Source organism: Schistocerca piceifrons, unplaced genomic scaffold (genome assembly GCF_021461385.2).
Source record: "Schistocerca piceifrons isolate TAMUIC-IGC-003096 unplaced genomic scaffold, iqSchPice1.1 HiC_scaffold_442, whole genome shotgun sequence".
Classification (NCBI taxonomy): domain Eukaryota; kingdom Metazoa; phylum Arthropoda; class Insecta; order Orthoptera; family Acrididae; genus Schistocerca; species Schistocerca piceifrons.
In genome coordinates this window covers 136,666-149,029 of record NW_025728670.1, presented here as the reverse complement: position 1 = coordinate 149,029, position 12,364 = coordinate 136,666, and the positions used below count along the sequence as shown (strand labels likewise).

Sequence of the window (12,364 nt, the reverse complement as noted above, 5' to 3'; positions counted from 1 at the left end):
ACTTGTCTCGACTTTGCTCGACTGACGCTACGCTGACGCTTGCACGAAGCGATATTTACCGCGATCGTCTCGAGATGCAGCTGCGAGATGCTCAGGATTAACATTGCACTCCACGAAGGTGGAGACATTCGAATGCACTGCCTAGCTACGCGCCCGCAACTAACAAAATGCCGACCCTGCCAGGATTCGAACCTGGAATCTTCTGATGCGTAGTCAGACGCGTTATCCGTTGCGCCACAGGGCCACTGTTCGCGTTTTCTGCTACGAGGCGGGTGCACATCGCAAAGCAACGTGTTCTCCGTGGCTCGGCAATTGCATGTCATCCACTGACAACGGCGGCGCGGCCACTCTGGTCTTCCGCACTCTGCAGGGAGCTGCCACCAAGGAAGGCATCTCTCCTCCTGCTGCTCGGCCACGGAGCGCCTGCACAGCTTAGAGCTTGCCACACATCTGCCGTCGCTGTTGGACAGGTAGCGGAATGCAAGGCGCCCGTTTTTTTTGCATTTTTTCGCTGATGACAAGCGGTTGACATGCTTGTAAGTGTAGCATATAAAACAAGAATCGTATGAAGCATTCGTAGACAGGTGCTAAAGTCGTAGTATGGCCGCAGGTGACGGTCGTATGACGGGTCTGTAGCCACAACAGGTTGGCATCAAAGTGAATACCGCTAACTGTAAGCACTCTGCTGTAGCCCCAGTGGCGCAATTGGTTAGCGCACGGTACTTATAAGGCAGTAGCCGTGAGCAATGCCGGGGTTGTGAGTTCGAGCCTCACCTGGGGCATACTTTTATTTCGTAGCAGCTGACTATGGAAGCATCGGGACGCTAGATTTGAGATGCATCACGTACCTGAGAGACCATAAATGTGCGTGCACTGTAGTCAACGACTGCGTGTTCCTCGGTAGTATAGTGGTTAGTATCCCCGCCTGTCACGCGGGAGACCGGGGTTCGATTCCCCGCCGGGGAGGTGCGATTTTTATATCGCGAAGGTTGCACGTGTGGCCCGAAAAAGCATTACCGTTGTGATCAAGGAATGTAATTGCTAAAAAATCGTAAGAAAGTCTGCGTCTTAGGAAGTGTTTCTCGTATTCTGCACACGACGTCGTCGTTTCACAACTCACAGGGTTTGCTGTCGACGCTGAATCAGCGCACCCCAAGATTAATGATCGAGCTCGAAGCACCCAAGAAAAAGAATAATTTTAGCAGAGCGTGGTTTCGATCCACAGACCTCTGGGTTATGGGCCCAGCACGCTTCCACTGCGCCACTCTGGTGTGCCGAGAGAAGCGCGCTCTTCGGTGCGTGACATGGGACACTTGGAAAAGCGTTGTCTGCGTCGCCTACCGTTTAATTAACTGTGTAGCATCTCCCAGCTTGACTTGTCTCGACTTTGCTCGACTGACGCTACGCTGACGCTTGCACGAAGCGATATTTACCGCGATCGTCTCGAGATGCAGCTGCGAGATGCTCAGGATTAACATTGCACTCCACGAAGGTGGAGACATTCGAATGCACTGCCTAGCTACGCGCCCGCAACTAACAAAATGCCGACCCTGCCAGGATTCGAACCTGGAATCTTCTGATGCGTAGTCAGACGCGTTATCCGTTGCGCCACAGGGCCACTGTTCGCGTTTTCTGCTACGAGGCGGGTGCACATCGCAAAGCAACGTGTTCTCCGTGGCTCGGCAATTGCATGTCATCCACTGACAACGGCGGCGCGGCCACTCTGGTCTTCCGCACTCTGCAGGGAGCTGCCACCAAGGAAGGCATCTCTCCTCCTGCTGCTCGGCCACGGAGCGCCTGCACAGCTTAGAGCTTGCCACACATCTGCCGTCGCTGTTGGACAGGTAGCGGAATGCAAGGCGCCCGTTTTTTTGCATTTTTTCGCTGATGACAAGCGGTTGACATGCTTGTAAGTGTAGCATATAAAACAAGAATCGTATGAAGCATTCGTAGACAGGTGCTAAAGTCGTAGTATGGCCGCAGGTGACGGTCGTATGACGGGTCTGTAGCCACAACAGGTTGGCATCAAAGTGAATACCGCTAACTGTAAGCACTCTGCTGTAGCCCCAGTGGCGCAATTGGTTAGCGCACGGTACTTATAAGGCAGTAGCCGTGAGCAATGCCGGGGTTGTGAGTTCGAGCCTCACCTGGGGCATACTTTTATTTCGTAGCAGCTGACTATGGAAGCATCGGGACGCTAGATTTGAGATGCATCACGTACCTGAGAGACCATAAATGTGCGTGCACTGTAGTCAACGACTGCGTGTTCCTCGGTAGTATAGTGGTTAGTATCCCCGCCTGTCACGCGGGAGACCGGGGTTCGATTCCCCGCCGGGGAGGTGCGATTTTTATATCGCGAAGGTTGCACGTGTGGCCCGAAAAAGCATTACCGTTGTGATCAAGGAATGTAATTGCTAAAAAATCGTAAGAAAGTCTGCGTCTTAGGAAGTGTTTCTCGTATTCTGCACACGACGTCGTCGTTTCACAACTCACAGGGTTTGCTGTCGACGCTGAATCAGCGCACCCCAAGATTAATGATCGAGCTCGAAGCACCCAAGAAAAAGAATAATTTTAGCAGAGCGTGGTTTCGATCCACGGACCTCTGGGTTATGGGCCCAGCACGCTTCCACTGCGCCACTCTGCTGTGCCGAGAGAAGCGCGCTCTTCGGTGCGTGACATGGGACACTTGGAAAAGCGTTGTCTGCGTCGCCTACCGTTTAATTAACTGTGTAGCATCTCCCAGCTTGACTTGTCTCGACTTTGCTCGACTGACGCTACGCTGACGCTTGCACGAAGCGATATTTACCGCGATCGTCTCGAGATGCAGCTGCGAGATGCTCAGGATTAACATTGCACTCCACGAAGGTGGAGACATTCGAATGCACTGCCTAGCTACGCGCCCGCAACTAACAAAATGCCGACCCTGCCAGGATTCGAACCTGGAATCTTCTGATGCGTAGTCACACGCGTTATCCGTTGCGCCACAGGGCCACTGTTCGCGTTTTCTGCTACGAGGCGGGTGCACATCGCAAAGCAACGTGTTCTCCGTGGCTCGGCAATTGCATGTCATCCACTGACAACGGCGGCGCGGCCACTCTGGTCTTCCGCACTCTGCAGGGAGCTGCCACCAAGGAAGGCATCTCTCCTCCTGCTGCTCGGCCACGGAGCGCCTGCACAGCTTAGAGCTTGCCACACATCTGCCGTCGCTGTTGGACAGGTAGCGGAATGCAAGGCGCCCGTTTTTTTGCATTTTTTCGCTGATGACAAGCGGTTGACATGCTTGTAAGTGTAGCATATAAAACAAGAATCGTATGAAGCATTCGTAGACAGGTGCTAAAGTCGTAGTATGGCCGCAGGTGACGGTCGTATGACGGGTCTGTAGCCACAACAGGTTGGCATCAAAGTGAATACCGCTAACTGTAAGCACTCTGCTGTAGCCCCAGTGGCGCAATTGGTTAGCGCACGGTACTTATAAGGCAGTAGCCGTGAGCAATGCCGGGGTTGTGAGTTCGAGCCTCACCTGGGGCATACTTTTATTTCGTAGCAGCTGACTATGGAAGCATCGGGACGCTAGATTTGAGATGCATCACGTACCTGAGAGACCATAAATGTGCGTGCACTGTAGTCAACGACTGCGTGTTCCTCGGTAGTATAGTGGTTAGTATCCCCGCCTGTCACGCGGGAGACCGGGGTTCGATTCCCCGCCGGGGAGGTGCGATTTTTATATCGCGAAGGTTGCACGTGTGGCCCGAAAAAGCATTACCGTTGTGATCAAGGAATGTAATTGCTAAAAAATCGTAAGAAAGTCTGCGTCTTAGGAAGTGTTTCTCGTATTCTGCACACGACGTCGTCGTTTCACAACTCACAGGGTTTGCTGTCGACGCTGAATCAGCGCACCCCAAGATTAATGATCGAGCTCGAAGCACCCAAGAAAAAGAATAATTTTAGCAGAGCGTGGTTTCGATCCACAGACCTCTGGGTTATGGGCCCAGCACGCTTCCACTGCGCCACTCTGCTGTGCCGAGAGAAGCGCGCTCTTCGGTGCGTGACATGGGACACTTGGAAAAGCGTTGTCTGCGTCGCCTACCGTTTAATTAACTGTGTAGCATCTCCCAGCTTGACTTGTCTCGACTTTGCTCGACTGACGCTACGCTGACGCTTGCACGAAGCGATATTTACCGCGATCGTCTCGAGATGCAGCTGCGAGATGCTCAGGATTAACATTGCACTCCACGAAGGTGGAGACATTCGAATGCACTGCCTAGCTACGCGCCCGCAACTAACAAAATGCCGACCCTGCCAGGATTCGAACCTGGAATCTTCTGATGCGTAGTCAGACGCGTTATCCGTTGCGCCACAGGGCCACTGTTCGCGTTTTCTGCTACGAGGCGGGTGCACATCGCAAAGCAACGTGTTCTCCGTGGCTCGGCAATTGCATGTCATCCACTGACAACGGCGGCGCGGCCACTCTGGTCTTCCGCACTCTGCAGGGAGCTGCCACCAAGGAAGGCATCTCTCCTCCTGCTGCTCGGCCACGGAGCGCCTGCACAGCTTAGAGCTTGCCACACATCTGCCGTCGCTGTTGGACAGGTAGCGGAATGCAAGGCGCCCGTTTTTTTGCATTTTTTCGCTGATGACAAGCGGTTGACATGCTTGTAAGTGTAGCATATAAAACAAGAATCGTATGAAGCATTCGTAGACAGGTGCTAAAGTCGTAGTATGGCCGCAGGTGACGGTCGTATGACGGGTCTGTAGCCACAACAGGTTGGCATCAAAGTGAATACCGCTAACTGTAAGCACTCTGCTGTAGCCCCAGTGGCGCAATTGGTTAGCGCACGGTACTTATAAGGCAGTAGCCGTGAGCAATGCCGGGGTTGTGAGTTCGAGCCTCACCTGGGGCATACTTTTATTTCGTAGCAGCTGACTATGGAAGCATCGGGACGCTAGATTTGAGATGCATCACGTACCTGAGAGACCATAAATGTGCGTGCACTGTAGTCAACGACTGCGTGTTCCTCGGTAGTATAGTGGTTAGTATCCCCGCCTGTCACGCGGGAGACCGGGGTTCGATTCCCCGCCGGGGAGGTGCGATTTTTATATCGCGAAGGTTGCACGTGTGGCCCGAAAAAGCATTACCGTTGTGATCAAGGAATGTAATTGCTAAAAAATCGTAAGAAAGTCTGCGTCTTAGGAAGTGTTTCTCGTATTCTGCACACGACGTCGTCGTTTCACAACTCACAGGGTTTGCTGTCGACGCTGAATCAGCGCACCCCAAGATTAATGATCGAGCTCGAAGCACCCAAGAAAAAGAATAATTTTAGCAGAGCGTGGTTTCGATCCACGGACCTCTGGGTTATGGGCCCAGCACGCTTCCACTGCGCCACTCTGCTGTGCCGAGAGAAGCGCGCTCTTCGGTGCGTGACATGGGACACTTGGAAAAGCGTTGTCTGCGTCGCCTACCGTTTAATTAACTGTGTAGCATCTCCCAGCTTGACTTGTCTCGACTTTGCTCGACTGACGCTACGCTGACGCTTGCACGAAGCGATATTTACCGCGATCGTCTCGAGATGCAGCTGCGAGATGCTCAGGATTAACATTGCACTCCACGAAGGTGGAGACATTCGAATGCACTGCCTAGCTACGCGCCCGCAACTAACAAAATGCCGACCCTGCCAGGATTCGAACCTGGAATCTTCTGATGCGTAGTCAGACGCGTTATCCGTTGCGCCACAGGGCCACTGTTCGCGTTTTCTGCTACGAGGCGGGTGCACATCGCAAAGCAACGTGTTCTCCGTGGCTCGGCAATTGCATGTCATCCACTGACAACGGCGGCGCGGCCACTCTGGTCTTCCGCACTCTGCAGGGAGCTGCCACCAAGGAAGGCATCTCTCCTCCTGCTGCTCGGCCACGGAGCGCCTGCACAGCTTAGAGCTTGCCACACATCTGCCGTCGCTGTTGGACAGGTAGCGGAATGCAAGGCGCCCGTTTTTTTGCATTTTTTCGCTGATGAAAAGCGGTTGACATGCTTGTAAGTGTAGCATATAAAACAAGAATCGTATGAAGCATTCGTAGACAGGTGCTAAAGTCGTAGTATGGCCGCAGGTGACGGTCGTATGACGGGTCTGTAGCCACAACAGGTTGGCATCAAAGTGAATACCGCTAACTGTAAGCACTCTGCTGTAGCCCCAGTGGCGCAATTGGTTAGCGCACGGTACTTATAAGGCAGTAGCCGTGAGCAATGCCGGGGTTGTGAGTTCGAGCCTCACCTGGGGCATACTTTTATTTCGTAGCAGCTGACTATGGAAGCATCGGGACGCTAGATTTGAGATGCATCACGTACCTGAGAGACCATAAATGTGCGTGCACTGTAGTCAACGACTGCGTGTTCCTCGGTAGTATAGTGGTTAGTATCCCCGCCTGTCACGCGGGAGACCGGGGTTCGATTCCCCGCCGGGGAGGTGCGATTTTTATATCGCGAAGGTTGCACGTGTGGCCCGAAAAAGCATTACCGTTGTGATCAAGGAATGTAATTGCTAAAAAATCGTAAGAAAGTCTGCGTCTTAGGAAGTGTTTCTCGTATTCTGCACACGACGTCGTCGTTTCACAACTCACAGGGTTTGCTGTCGACGCTGAATCAGCGCACCCCAAGATTAATGATCGAGCTCGAAGCACCCAAGAAAAAGAATAATTTTAGCAGAGCGTGGTTTCGATCCACGGACCTCTGGGTTATGGGCCCAGCACGCTTCCACTGCGCCACTCTGCTGTGCCGAGAGAAGCGCGCTCTTCGGTGCGTGACATGGGACACTTGGAAAAGCGTTGTCTGCGTCGCCTACCGTTTAATTAACTGTGTAGCATCTCCCAGCTTGACTTGTCTCGACTTTGCTCGACTGACGCTACGCTGACGCTTGCACGAAGCGATATTTACCGCGATCGTCTCGAGATGCAGCTGCGAGATGCTCAGGATTAACATTGCACTCCACGAAGGTGGAGACATTCGAATGCACTGCCTAGCTACGCGCCCGCAACTAACAAAATGCCGACCCTGCCAGGATTCGAACCTGGAATCTTCTGATGCGTAGTCAGACGCGTTATCCGTTGCGCCACAGGGCCACTGTTCGCGTTTTCTGCTACGAGGCGGGTGCACATCGCAAAGCAACGTGTTCTCCGTGGCTCGGCAATTGCATGTCATCCACTGACAACGGCGGCGCGGCCACTCTGGTCTTCCGCACTCTGCAGGGAGCTGCCACCAAGGAAGGCATCTCTCCTCCTGCTGCTCGGCCACGGAGCGCCTGCACAGCTTAGAGCTTGCCACACATCTGCCGTCGCTGTTGGACAGGTAGCGGAATGCAAGGCGCCCGTTTTTTTGCATTTTTTCGCTGATGACAAGCGGTTGACATGCTTGTAAGTGTAGCATATAAAACAAGAATCGTATGAAGCATTCGTAGACAGGTGCTAAAGTCGTAGTATGGCCGCAGGTGACGGTCGTATGACGGGTCTGTAGCCACAACAGGTTGGCATCAAAGTGAATACCGCTAACTGTAAGCACTCTGCTGTAGCCCCAGTGGCGCAATTGGTTAGCGCACGGTACTTATAAGGCAGTAGCCGTGAGCAATGCCGGGGTTGTGAGTTCGAGCCTCACCTGGGGCATACTTTTATTTCGTAGCAGCTGACTATGGAAGCATCGGGACGCTAGATTTGAGATGCATCACGTACCTGAGAGACCATAAATGTGCGTGCACTGTAGTCAACGACTGCGTGTTCCTCGGTAGTATAGTGGTTAGTATCCCCGCCTGTCACGCGGGAGACCGGGGTTCGATTCCCCGCCGGGGAGGTGCGATTTTTATATCGCGAAGGTTGCACGTGTGGCCCGAAAAAGCATTACCGTTGTGATCAAGGAATGTAATTGCTAAAAAATCGTAAGAAAGTCTGCGTCTTAGGAAGTGTTTCTCGTATTCTGCACACGACGTCGTCGTTTCACAACTCACAGGGTTTGCTGTCGACGCTGAATCAGCGCACCCCAAGATTAATGATCGAGCTCGAAGCACCCAAGAAAAAGAATAATTTTAGCAGAGCGTGGTTTCGATCCACAGACCTCTGGGTTATGGGCCCAGCACGCTTCCACTGCGCCACTCTGCTGTGCCGAGAGAAGCGCGCTCTTCGGTGCGTGACATGGGACACTTGGAAAAGCGTTGTCTGCGTCGCCTACCGTTTAATTAACTGTGTAGCATCTCCCAGCTTGACTTGTCTCGACTTTGCTCGACTGACGCTACGCTGACGCTTGCACGAAGCGATATTTACCGCGATCGTCTCGAGATGCAGCTGCGAGATGCTCAGGATTAACATTGCACTCCACGAAGGTGGAGACATTCGAATGCACTGCCTAGCTACGCGCCCGCAACTAACAAAATGCCGACCCTGCCAGGATTCGAACCTGGAATCTTCTGATGCGTAGTCAGACGCGTTATCCGTTGCGCCACAGGGCCACTGTTCGCGTTTTCTGCTACGAGGCGGGTGCACATCGCAAAGCAACGTGTTCTCCGTGGCTCGGCAATTGCATGTCATCCACTGACAACGGCGGCGCGGCCACTCTGGTCTTCCGCACTCTGCAGGGAGCTGCCACCAAGGAAGGCATCTCTCCTCCTGCTGCTCGGCCACGGAGCGCCTGCACAGCTTAGAGCTTGCCACACATCTGCCGTCGCTGTTGGACAGGTAGCGGAATGCAAGGCGCCCGTTTTTTTGCATTTTTTCGCTGATGACAAGCGGTTGACATGCTTGTAAGTGTAGCATATAAAACAAGAATCGTATGAAGCATTCGTAGACAGGTGCTAAAGTCGTAGTATGGCCGCAGGTGACGGTCGTATGACGGGTCTGTAGCCACAACAGGTTGGCATCAAAGTGAATACCGCTAACTGTAAGCACTCTGCTGTAGCCCCAGTGGCGCAATTGGTTAGCGCACGGTACTTATAAGGCAGTAGCCGTGAGCAATGCCGGGGTTGTGAGTTCGAGCCTCACCTGGGGCATACTTTTATTTCGTAGCAGCTGACTATGGAAGCATCGGGACGCTAGATTTGAGATGCATCACGTACCTGAGAGACCATAAATGTGCGTGCACTGTAGTCAACGACTGCGTGTTCCTCGGTAGTATAGTGGTTAGTATCCCCGCCTGTCACGCGGGAGACCGGGGTTCGATTCCCCGCCGGGGAGGTGCGATTTTTATATCGCGAAGGTTGCACGTGTGGCCCGAAAAAGCATTACCGTTGTGATCAAGGAATGTAATTGCTAAAAAATCGTAAGAAAGTCTGCGTCTTAGGAAGTGTTTCTCGTATTCTGCACACGACGTCGTCGTTTCACAACTCACAGGGTTTGCTGTCGACGCTGAATCAGCGCACCCCAAGATTAATGATCGAGCTCGAAGCACCCAAGAAAAAGAATAATTTTAGCAGAGCGTGGTTTCGATCCACGGACCTCTGGGTTATGGGCCCAGCACGCTTCCACTGCGCCACTCTGCTGTGCCGAGAGAAGCGCGCTCTTCGGTGCGTGACATGGGACACTTGGAAAAGCGTTGTCTGCGTCGCCTACCGTTTAATTAACTGTGTAGCATCTCCCAGCTTGACTTGTCTCGACTTTGCTCGACTGACGCTACGCTGACGCTTGCACGAAGCGATATTTACCGCGATCGTCTCGAGATGCAGCTGCGAGATGCTCAGGATTAACATTGCACTCCACGAAGGTGGAGACATTCGAATGCACTGCCTAGCTACGCGCCCGCAACTAACAAAATGCCGACCCTGCCAGGATTCGAACCTGGAATCTTCTGATGCGTAGTCAGACGCGTTATCCGTTGCGCCACAGGGCCACTGTTCGCGTTTTCTGCTACGAGGCGGGTGCACATCGCAAAGCAACGTGTTCTCCGTGGCTCGGCAATTGCATGTCATCCACTGACAACGGCGGCGCGGCCACTCTGGTCTTCCGCACTCTGCAGGGAGCTGCCACCAAGGAAGGCATCTCTCCTCCTGCTGCTCGGCCACGGAGCGCCTGCACAGCTTAGAGCTTGCCACACATCTGCCGTCGCTGTTGGACAGGTAGCGGAATGCAAGGCGCCCGTTTTTTTGCATTTTTTCGCTGATGAAAAGCGGTTGACATGCTTGTAAGTGTAGCATATAAAACAAGAATCGTATGAAGCATTCGTAGACAGGTGCTAAAGTCGTAGTATGGCCGCAGGTGACGGTCGTATGACGGGTCTGTAGCCACAACAGGTTGGCATCAAAGTGAATACCGCTAACTGTAAGCACTCTGCTGTAGCCCCAGTGGCGCAATTGGTTAGCGCACGGTACTTATAAGGCAGTAGCCGTGAGCAATGCCGGGGTTGTGAGTTCGAGCCTCACCTGGGGCATACTTTTATTTCGTAGCAGCTGACTATGGAAGCATCGGGACGCTAGATTTGAGATGCATCACGTACCTGAGAGACCATAAATGTGCGTGCACTGTAGTCAACGACTGCGTGTTCCTCGGTAGTATAGTGGTTAGTATCCCCGCCTGTCACGCGGGAGACCGGGGTTCGATTCCCCGCCGGGGAGGTGCGATTTTTATATCGCGAAGGTTGCACGTGTGGCCCGAAAAAGCATTACCGTTGTGATCAAGGAATGTAATTGCTAAAAAATCGTAAGAAAGTCTGCGTCTTAGGAAGTGTTTCTCGTATTCTGCACACGACGTCGTCGTTTCACAACTCACAGGGTTTGCTGTCGACGCTGAATCAGCGCACCCCAAGATTAATGATCGAGCTCGAAGCACCCAAGAAAAAGAATAATTTTAGCAGAGCGTGGTTTCGATCCACGGACCTCTGGGTTATGGGCCCAGCACGCTTCCACTGCGCCACTCTGCTGTGCCGAGAGAAGCGCGCTCTTCGGTGCGTGACATGGGACACTTGGAAAAGCGTTGTCTGCGTCGCCTACCGTTTAATTAACTGTGTAGCATCTCCCAGCTTGACTTGTCTCGACTTTGCTCGACTGACGCTACGCTGACGCTTGCACGAAGCGATATTTACCGCGATCGTCTCGAGATGCAGCTGCGAGATGCTCAGGATTAACATTGCACTCCACGAAGGTGGAGACATTCGAATGCACTGCCTAGCTACGCGCCCGCAACTAACAAAATGCCGACCCTGCCAGGATTCGAACCTGGAATCTTCTGATGCGTAGTCAGACGCGTTATCCGTTGCGCCACAGGGCCACTGTTCGCGTTTTCTGCTACGAGGCGGGTGCACATCGCAAAGCAACGTGTTCTCCGTGGCTCGGCAATTGCATGTCATCCACTGACAACGGCGGCGCGGCCACTCTGGTCTTCCGCACTCTGCAGGGAGCTGCCACCAAGGAAGGCATCTCTCCTCCTGCTGCTCGGCCACGGAGCGCCTGCACAGCTTAGAGCTTGCCACACATCTGCCGTCGCTGTTGGACAGGTAGCGGAATGCAAGGCGCCCGTTTTTTTGCATTTTTTCGCTGATGACAAGCGGTTGACATGCTTGTAAGTGTAGCATATAAAACAAGAATCGTATGAAGCATTCGTAGACAGGTGCTAAAGTCGTAGTATGGCCGCAGGTGACGGTCGTATGACGGGTCTGTAGCCACAACAGGTTGGCATCAAAGTGAATACCGCTAACTGTAAGCACTCTGCTGTAGCCCCAGTGGCGCAATTGGTTAGCGCACGGTACTTATAAGGCAGTAGCCGTGAGCAATGCCGGGGTTGTGAGTTCGAGCCTCACCTGGGGCATACTTTTATTTCGTAGCAGCTGACTATGGAAGCATCGGGACGCTAGATTTGAGATGCATCACGTACCTGAGAGACCATAAATGTGCGTGCACTGTAGTCAACGACTGCGTGTTCCTCGGTAGTATAGTGGTTAGTATCCCCGCCTGTCACGCGGGAGACCGGGGTTCGATTCCCCGCCGGGGAGGTGCGATTTTTATATCGCGAAGGTTGCACGTGTGGCCCGAAAAAGCATTACCGTTGTGATCAAGGAATGTAATTGCTAAAAAATCGTAAGAAAGTCTGCGTCTTAGGAAGTGTTTCTCGTATTCTGCACACGACGTCGTCGTTTCACAACTCACAGGGTTTGCTGTCGACGCTGAATCAGCGCACCCCAAGATTAATGATCGAGCTCGAAGCACCCAAGAAAAAGAATAATTTTAGCAGAGCGTGGTTTCGATCCACGGACCTCTGGGTTATGGGCCCAGCACGCTTCCACTGCGCCACTCTGCTGTGCCGAGAGAAGCGCGCTCTTCGGTGCGTGACATGGGACACTTGGAAAAGCGTTGTCTGCGTCGCCTACCGTTTAATTAACTGTGTAGCATCTCCCAGCTTGACTTGT

At 53.0% G+C, this 12,364-nt stretch overlaps 27 non-coding genes across 27 annotated transcripts; 18 read left to right on the top strand and 9 right to left on the bottom strand.

Moving 5' to 3' along the window:
• Window positions 1-171: 171 nt before the first annotated feature.
• Trnar-acg lies at window positions 172-244 on the bottom strand. The gene has a single exon. It is a non-coding gene; the product is annotated as a tRNA-Arg (tRNA).
• A 446-nt stretch (window positions 245-690) lies between these two features.
• Trnai-uau lies at window positions 691-782 on the top strand. Its single transcript is given in 2 exon segments — window positions 691-728; window positions 747-782. It is a non-coding gene; the product is annotated as a tRNA-Ile (tRNA).
• A 112-nt stretch (window positions 783-894) lies between these two features.
• Trnad-guc lies at window positions 895-966 on the top strand. The gene has a single exon. It is a non-coding gene; the product is annotated as a tRNA-Asp (tRNA).
• A 579-nt stretch (window positions 967-1,545) lies between these two features.
• On the bottom strand, window positions 1,546-1,618 carry Trnar-acg. Its single transcript has one exon. It is a non-coding gene; the product is annotated as a tRNA-Arg (tRNA).
• Window positions 1,619-2,063: 445 nt separating this feature from the next.
• Trnai-uau lies at window positions 2,064-2,155 on the top strand. Its single transcript is given in 2 exon segments — window positions 2,064-2,101; window positions 2,120-2,155. It is a non-coding gene; the product is annotated as a tRNA-Ile (tRNA).
• A 112-nt stretch (window positions 2,156-2,267) lies between these two features.
• Window positions 2,268-2,339, top strand: Trnad-guc. The gene has a single exon. It is a non-coding gene; the product is annotated as a tRNA-Asp (tRNA).
• A 579-nt stretch (window positions 2,340-2,918) lies between these two features.
• On the bottom strand, window positions 2,919-2,991 carry Trnar-acg. Its single transcript has one exon. It is a non-coding gene; the product is annotated as a tRNA-Arg (tRNA).
• Window positions 2,992-3,436: 445 nt separating this feature from the next.
• Trnai-uau lies at window positions 3,437-3,528 on the top strand. Its single transcript is given in 2 exon segments — window positions 3,437-3,474; window positions 3,493-3,528. It is a non-coding gene; the product is annotated as a tRNA-Ile (tRNA).
• Window positions 3,529-3,640: 112 nt separating this feature from the next.
• Trnad-guc lies at window positions 3,641-3,712 on the top strand. Its single transcript has one exon. It is a non-coding gene; the product is annotated as a tRNA-Asp (tRNA).
• A 579-nt stretch (window positions 3,713-4,291) lies between these two features.
• Trnar-acg lies at window positions 4,292-4,364 on the bottom strand. Its single transcript has one exon. It is a non-coding gene; the product is annotated as a tRNA-Arg (tRNA).
• A 445-nt stretch (window positions 4,365-4,809) lies between these two features.
• Trnai-uau lies at window positions 4,810-4,901 on the top strand. The gene is given in 2 exon segments: window positions 4,810-4,847; window positions 4,866-4,901. It is a non-coding gene; the product is annotated as a tRNA-Ile (tRNA).
• Window positions 4,902-5,013: 112 nt separating this feature from the next.
• On the top strand, window positions 5,014-5,085 carry Trnad-guc. Its single transcript has one exon. It is a non-coding gene; the product is annotated as a tRNA-Asp (tRNA).
• Window positions 5,086-5,664: 579 nt separating this feature from the next.
• On the bottom strand, window positions 5,665-5,737 carry Trnar-acg. The gene has a single exon. It is a non-coding gene; the product is annotated as a tRNA-Arg (tRNA).
• A 445-nt stretch (window positions 5,738-6,182) lies between these two features.
• Trnai-uau lies at window positions 6,183-6,274 on the top strand. Its single transcript is given in 2 exon segments — window positions 6,183-6,220; window positions 6,239-6,274. It is a non-coding gene; the product is annotated as a tRNA-Ile (tRNA).
• A 112-nt stretch (window positions 6,275-6,386) lies between these two features.
• Window positions 6,387-6,458, top strand: Trnad-guc. The gene has a single exon. It is a non-coding gene; the product is annotated as a tRNA-Asp (tRNA).
• A 579-nt stretch (window positions 6,459-7,037) lies between these two features.
• Trnar-acg lies at window positions 7,038-7,110 on the bottom strand. Its single transcript has one exon. It is a non-coding gene; the product is annotated as a tRNA-Arg (tRNA).
• A 445-nt stretch (window positions 7,111-7,555) lies between these two features.
• Trnai-uau lies at window positions 7,556-7,647 on the top strand. Its single transcript is given in 2 exon segments — window positions 7,556-7,593; window positions 7,612-7,647. It is a non-coding gene; the product is annotated as a tRNA-Ile (tRNA).
• Window positions 7,648-7,759: 112 nt separating this feature from the next.
• Window positions 7,760-7,831, top strand: Trnad-guc. Its single transcript has one exon. It is a non-coding gene; the product is annotated as a tRNA-Asp (tRNA).
• Window positions 7,832-8,410: 579 nt separating this feature from the next.
• Trnar-acg lies at window positions 8,411-8,483 on the bottom strand. Its single transcript has one exon. It is a non-coding gene; the product is annotated as a tRNA-Arg (tRNA).
• A 445-nt stretch (window positions 8,484-8,928) lies between these two features.
• Trnai-uau lies at window positions 8,929-9,020 on the top strand. Its single transcript is given in 2 exon segments — window positions 8,929-8,966; window positions 8,985-9,020. It is a non-coding gene; the product is annotated as a tRNA-Ile (tRNA).
• Window positions 9,021-9,132: 112 nt separating this feature from the next.
• Window positions 9,133-9,204, top strand: Trnad-guc. Its single transcript has one exon. It is a non-coding gene; the product is annotated as a tRNA-Asp (tRNA).
• A 579-nt stretch (window positions 9,205-9,783) lies between these two features.
• On the bottom strand, window positions 9,784-9,856 carry Trnar-acg. Its single transcript has one exon. It is a non-coding gene; the product is annotated as a tRNA-Arg (tRNA).
• A 445-nt stretch (window positions 9,857-10,301) lies between these two features.
• Trnai-uau lies at window positions 10,302-10,393 on the top strand. The gene is given in 2 exon segments: window positions 10,302-10,339; window positions 10,358-10,393. It is a non-coding gene; the product is annotated as a tRNA-Ile (tRNA).
• A 112-nt stretch (window positions 10,394-10,505) lies between these two features.
• Window positions 10,506-10,577, top strand: Trnad-guc. Its single transcript has one exon. It is a non-coding gene; the product is annotated as a tRNA-Asp (tRNA).
• Window positions 10,578-11,156: 579 nt separating this feature from the next.
• On the bottom strand, window positions 11,157-11,229 carry Trnar-acg. Its single transcript has one exon. It is a non-coding gene; the product is annotated as a tRNA-Arg (tRNA).
• A 445-nt stretch (window positions 11,230-11,674) lies between these two features.
• On the top strand, window positions 11,675-11,766 carry Trnai-uau. The gene is given in 2 exon segments: window positions 11,675-11,712; window positions 11,731-11,766. It is a non-coding gene; the product is annotated as a tRNA-Ile (tRNA).
• A 112-nt stretch (window positions 11,767-11,878) lies between these two features.
• Trnad-guc lies at window positions 11,879-11,950 on the top strand. The gene has a single exon. It is a non-coding gene; the product is annotated as a tRNA-Asp (tRNA).
• The last annotated feature ends 414 nt before the right edge of the window (window positions 11,951-12,364 follow it).